Source organism: Cnephaeus nilssonii (genome assembly GCF_951640355.1).
Source record: "Cnephaeus nilssonii genome assembly, chromosome: 11".
Taxonomy (NCBI): Eukaryota; Metazoa; Chordata; class Mammalia; order Chiroptera; family Vespertilionidae; genus Cnephaeus; species Cnephaeus nilssonii.
In genome coordinates this window covers 86,893,886-86,899,944 of record NC_137082.1, presented here as the reverse complement: position 1 = coordinate 86,899,944, position 6,059 = coordinate 86,893,886, and the positions used below count along the sequence as shown (strand labels likewise).

General features: G+C 43.3%; 1 protein-coding gene across 1 annotated transcript in view; it reads left to right on the top strand.

Annotated features, from left to right (window-relative positions):
• ZNF397 (zinc finger protein 397) overlaps positions 1-6,059 on the top strand; it is a 687,602-nt gene that overhangs the window by 89,738 nt on the left and 591,805 nt on the right. The gene's annotated exons all lie outside the window — the stretch shown is intronic.

Sequence of the window (6,059 nt, the reverse complement as noted above, 5' to 3'; positions counted from 1 at the left end):
ACCACCAATAGGCAGGAACAACAACAGTTTCTAGAAAAAGCCTGGTCCTCCTAGTCATAGGAGTGGCTATAAATGAGGGTGGCCTACCAGAACAAAGTCTTCTTGACAATACCTACCCATCACCAGCCAGACAGAAAGCTAAGAATTGCTCCCCCTCCCCCTACAGTTTCAGCAGGGCCAAGCGGAGCGGTGATCTTCCACCCCACCTTGTTCACGTCCCACAGAAGCAGGTGGTTATTGGCAAGGCTGAGCGAGGAGCCAGTCTTCCCTCTGCCCTGCCAGAAGCAGGCAGCACTGAGCACCTTCCAGGTGGTGCAGGCTGGCCAAGGAGGGAGCTGTTTTCCACCTCCCACCCGCAGAAGCAGGCTGCAGGGCTTTGTATCCCTGCTGGGGGAGTGTCAGTGGAGTCCCGTGGCACAGTGAGCTTCCACCTCACCTAGGAGCAGCCAAACAGCCAGCTAGTGCAGAGAAGGGCTAGTCACATCCGGCCTCACTGCCCTCCCTTAATCCCGGGTCACCCAGGCCCGCCAAGATGCTGAGCCTGCACCCCCACCAGCACCCGTTTTCTCCTCTGTAGTATGTTGAATGGTGGCCCCCCAAAAGCCATGTCTTTGTCAAATCCCTGGAGCCCTGAATGTGACCTTATCTGAAAAAAGGAACTTTGCAGATGTAAGTTAAGGATCTCAAAGTAAAATAATTCTTGGTTACCTGGGTGGGCCCTAAATCTAATCACAAGTATCCTTACAAGAGAGGCCCAGTGGAGAGACGGGTGGAGAGGGAAGGCCATGTGAAGACAGAGGCAGAGACTGGAGTTCTACAGCCACAAACCAAGGAACACCTAGTTACCTAGTGTGTAGTTACAGTAGTTATAGGAAACGACACCCCCTTAGGTGTCTGATCAGGGCTCAGTGGGCATCTGGCCTCCACTCCCACCTGGCATCAACAAGTTAAAACAAGGCAGTCGGCGATGGGATGGCACACCTGCCTCCTCCCTCCGCCACCCAGGTGTCACGTCAATCTAGGATTCTGTGATCTACGTCAGGTGCCAATGCAGCTCTTGATCCAGAGACCTATGGAATAAAAAGACAAGTTACCTGCCCTTCTGCCTGCACACACACCATCTATAATAATAAAAAGGTAATATGGTAATTAACCGGACAGCCGAACGACCTTCCAGGCGTCCTTCAGGACAAAGCCGGCATGGCGGGGGCCGAGGCAGGGCCAGCTGCTGTGGCGGCAGTCAGGGCCGAGGCAGCCGGGGCTGTGAATAGCCCACGGCCCCACCCCCGCGCCAGCCGCCAACCCTGAGTGCGGTTCCTGGGTCCCACAGCGCAGCCCCTGCCCCTGCCGACCCTGCCCCTTCCAGACGAAGCCGGGGCTGCGAGCGCCGAGCCCCTTGCATGAATTTCGTGCATTGGGCCTCTAGTCCACTTCTAAAAAAGGGACAGGATAACCACAATAAACATACCCACTGGAAAGGGGGAAGAATATAGTCACTGGCTCATAACAATTCTGATATCCCACTGGGCCTCATTCTGGCAATGGGGAAATGCTCTCTGGGACCTGCTCCCTGACTCATGGTTCTCCAGTGAGAACAATGGTTTTCATGACTTTGCCTGAGGGGTCGCTGTCTGAGATGGCCTCCTTTTCCATCCTCTTCCTCTATTCTTTCTGAAGAAATAATCCTTGTTTGTAGCTGATTAACTTTGTTAGGCTGCTTCCTACACAAAAACAGTCCAAGGGCCCAGAGGCATATTTATTTATTTATTATTATTTTTAAAAAATATATATTTCTTTATTGATTTCAGAGAGGAAGGGAGAAGGAGAGATAGAAACATCAATGATGAGAGAGAACCATTGATTGGCTGCCTCCTGCATGCCCCCCACTGGGGATCAAGCCTGCAATCCAAGCATGTGCCCTTGGCCGGAATCGAACCTGAGACCCTTCAGTCCGCAGGCTGATGCTCTATCCACTGAGCCAAGCTGGCTCGGGCCCAAGAGGCATTTTTATAGCTTCATCCATCTTTTAGGCAAGTTGGTGTTTTTGCTAGTACCCCGCTTTTTCACACATTGAGTTTTCTATATCTGGTTATGATCCATTATATACCCCAAAGCCACACCTAGAAGTGGTATCAACATATGCTTTTCTAGATTTTCTTACTGCCACTTTTGGATCAGGCTTCTGCGGGACCAAACCCTTGGACTTTTGTCCACTTGAAAAATCTACTTAACTCTCTCGGAAGTCTTATCAAAATGTCTGATAGTCAAAATCTTGATTTGAAGTTGGACTTGTGCTCATGTCTTACTTTGAGACTTTGCTATCTGTGTGGCTAGAGATAAGACAACAGTTTTGTTTTCCAATTCAGTAGCTCTGGCTCTCTATATCACCTTTAACTTCTGCTGGCAACCTAAGTAGGTATTTCCACCCCCTAAAGTTCAGCTATTTTAGTACTTCAGCCTATACAGCTAAAACCCACCAGGTGGCGCTTTCTACATTCTACCTGGAGATACCCTTGACTAAAGTCAAAGTTCATTAGGTATATTTTGTTTTCCAAGGTACACAGACAGCTGTTTTAGCAAATGTTTCACAAAACAGCTTCTTAATAATTCGAAAAATTAACCACATATTTTTTCTCAACTCAAAAAGAATATATTGTCATCATAAAATTATCAAGTATTTATTATACACACACACACACACACACACACACATATATATATTTAATTCTCACCTGAGGATATTTCCCCATTTATTTTTAGAGAGTGAAAGAGAGCACAAAAGACAGAAACATCAATGTGAAACACACTGATTGATTGCCTCCTGCATGCGCCCCTACCAGGGCGTGGGCTGGGGAGGAGCCTGTAATCAAGGTATGTGCCCTTGACCAGAACTGAACCTGGGACCCTTTGGTCTACAGGCCAATGCTCTATCCACTGAGCCAAATGGGCTAGGGCTATTCTTTCAATATTGGTATCAAATGTCAACCTCTTTCCCTACTCAATAGTTACTATTGTTAATAATTGTTTTCTACATAAAATAGCTTTCATAATAATTGATTAATGAACATTTTACTTTGAAATATAACTAAAATTTATACTTTGAAGGAATTGTTAGAGAAAACTTATGAGATTTTATTTTGTTGAACCTCTATTTGAAAGCAAATACCCAGATGCTAATAATAAATCTGAATTAATGCCTTATTTTAATGACTGGAATCAATACTGACTATATATAATGGTAACCTACATATTCACATAATTCCATACAAAATTTCAGTGATGTCACAAATGATCCTGAATTAGTTGATTATTCAGCTATCCAAAGGCAAATAACTGAATTTGGCTGAATACCAAGATTAAAGCTAAGCCTTGGTATATCCCTACTTAAATACTCAGATATTGGGAGTGTGCGCCTCCCAATTCTTTTCACTGTTAGGGTGTTACACCAAAGAACTTGTTTACAATGAATTAGAATACGATAGTCTGGCTACATCCAAAGATGGAATATTCTACTATTAATATCTCAGAATTTTCTATCAGTATATCTGTATCCACATTAGTTTACATAAATCAACTGCAGGCTGAATTTTATTACAGTACAATTTTGTAATGTGGGACAAAAAGAAATTGCTACTATGACACAAATATACTGTAGTAACCACTTTTTAAAAATTCAGTAGTAATATGTTTTTAAAATTTTTTTTATTGATTTCAGAGAGGAGGGAGTGGTGGGGAGAGAGAGAAACATCAATGATGAGAGAGAATCATCAATTGGCTGCCTCCTGCATGCCCCACACTGGGATTCAAACCTGCAACCTGGTCATGTACCCTGACTGGAAATTGAACTATAACTTCCTGGTTCATAGGTGGATGCTCAACCACTGAGCCATGCTGGCCAGGATATATGTATTTTATATATATGTGCATATGCAAACAGACATATATACATATAGCTGAAAGGTTCTGTGTTTCCAGAATCCTGCTTACCTCCATCCTACCTTGCTTCTAATAGAGACGATGGAAAGCAGAAACACAGGCAGCCTGGGGTTGACTGCACCTAGTCTTCTGGTTGCGAATTAGGTTACACCCATTGGCCGGTCTGGTGACAGTTGTGGAGCAAGGCCACTTTTCTTATCTGTTGTTGTTGTTTCTGCTGGCCATCGAGGACAAGGAAAAGTGAGGCTCCCCCCGGCCCTGCCCCATGTTCCAGTGTCCACCTGCCAGAGTCTTGTGTGCCAAAAGGTGACTGCATCAACGGGAGGGGGCAGCAGCTTCCTGGTCACGGGGTCATGGTGGTGGGTGACTGCTCTCCAGCTCCTAGACGTTGAGAAGCAGTGGCAGTGGTGACAGCGTGCGGACTCCAGCTTCTTGCATTCATAGTTCCACTGATGGTTTCTAGAGACAGCTCACCCGGTGGACTGGTTGTCTAGTCCTCAGATTTGTTTCTGGAGTCCCAGCCTAGAACCCACACCTTCAGCTTCCCCATGGTTTTGTAAGCATTTAATTCACTACATTAAATTTCTCCTTGCTTAACAACATTTGAAAGTTTATAGTTTATTCAAAGGATCTTAAGATATTTGAAAAATACTTTATTATTAATATCTTAAACTTTGGTGTATCTTTTATGTAATAAATATAACTTAGGAAAGAAAGGAAAATAGCCCAAGTATCATCAAATCTTGAGAGCCTCACCTGTATATATCAAAAGCAGGACTTTCTTTGTGAACTAAAAGTGAGACATCATTGTTTACACGGATCAATTTTACAGAACAAGGTTATATAGAGAGATTATAGGAAAAAAATAGTGCAGATAATACTGTGAAGTAACAGGACGAAAGTGAATTCCACACAACTCAATAATTTATTTACAAGTGGTAGCAGTACGCAAAAGCAAGGCATGCAATAAATACGAAAACAAAATAAATCTAAGTTTGCAGACGCAGATACAACCTTGGACTCCCACAGGTAAAGATAACACTGACCAGGAACCTTGCAGGACTATTCTCTCAGTAAAAGGGTGAACTAGAAAAAATAACCCAACCACAAAATGAAAGACAGAATTAATGGGGGAGGAAAAGGGATAGGAGTATCCCTGGCGTATTTTATGTCCATAGTCTGCCCCAGATCTAGGGTTTTATTTTCAAGATGAGAAATTAAAATGGTCCAAGCTGGTGGTTCCCCAAAGTGCTAGGAGAAGCAAGTGCAAATATTTTCTGGAGGGACACGTGGCATGCAGACCTTACAGGAGTCCCACAAATAAAGCCCAGCAAAGGTGAGCCCACACCAAAATCACAGGACACATGAAGGAAAAGGCAAGCACGAATAAGTTGCCAACATAAATAAGACAAAGAATCAGTCTTTCACCAAAATTCAAACATGTATATTACCTAACAAAGAATAAAAATGTTTAAAATAACAAGAAAAATAAAAACAGGACTAATAAAACTGGGTTTAATACAGATAATGTTAGAAAAAGTCCAAGTATACTTTTAAGAAAATAAAATAGAACTTTGTATGATTCTAGGAACAGTGCAGAACAGAAACAAGCTAGGTGTTTTAAGCAGAAAGGGACAGATTTAACACAGTTGATTAGACACATAGAGCACTTTTGAAAGAGTAAGAAGGGCAGAATCTAGGTCCTCAGGGATGTCTACCAGAATACTACGGAGCTAGGAGAGATACTACCTCTAAGTCTACATTGGAACTGTTACATGCAACAGCATATACCGGTATTACAGCTGTAATGCAAATATCAGGAAATCATTACTTCACTTCCACAAATACTTCTTGACAACCATAAGCTGGTGACCAGACAATGGAACAAGGAGTCCAGTTGCCATCTCCCTAACAATTCTCTCTCTCTCAGAAAACTTTAGAATAGACCAGTGGTCAGCAAACTCATTAGTCAACAGAGCCAAATATCAACAGTACAACGATTGAAATTTCTTTTGAGAGCCGAAAACCGACTTCTGCGCATGGGCCACGAAGTTTCAATCTCACTGTACGTGCGCGCCCACATGTGGTATTTTGTGTAAGAGCCACACTCAAGGGGCCAAAGA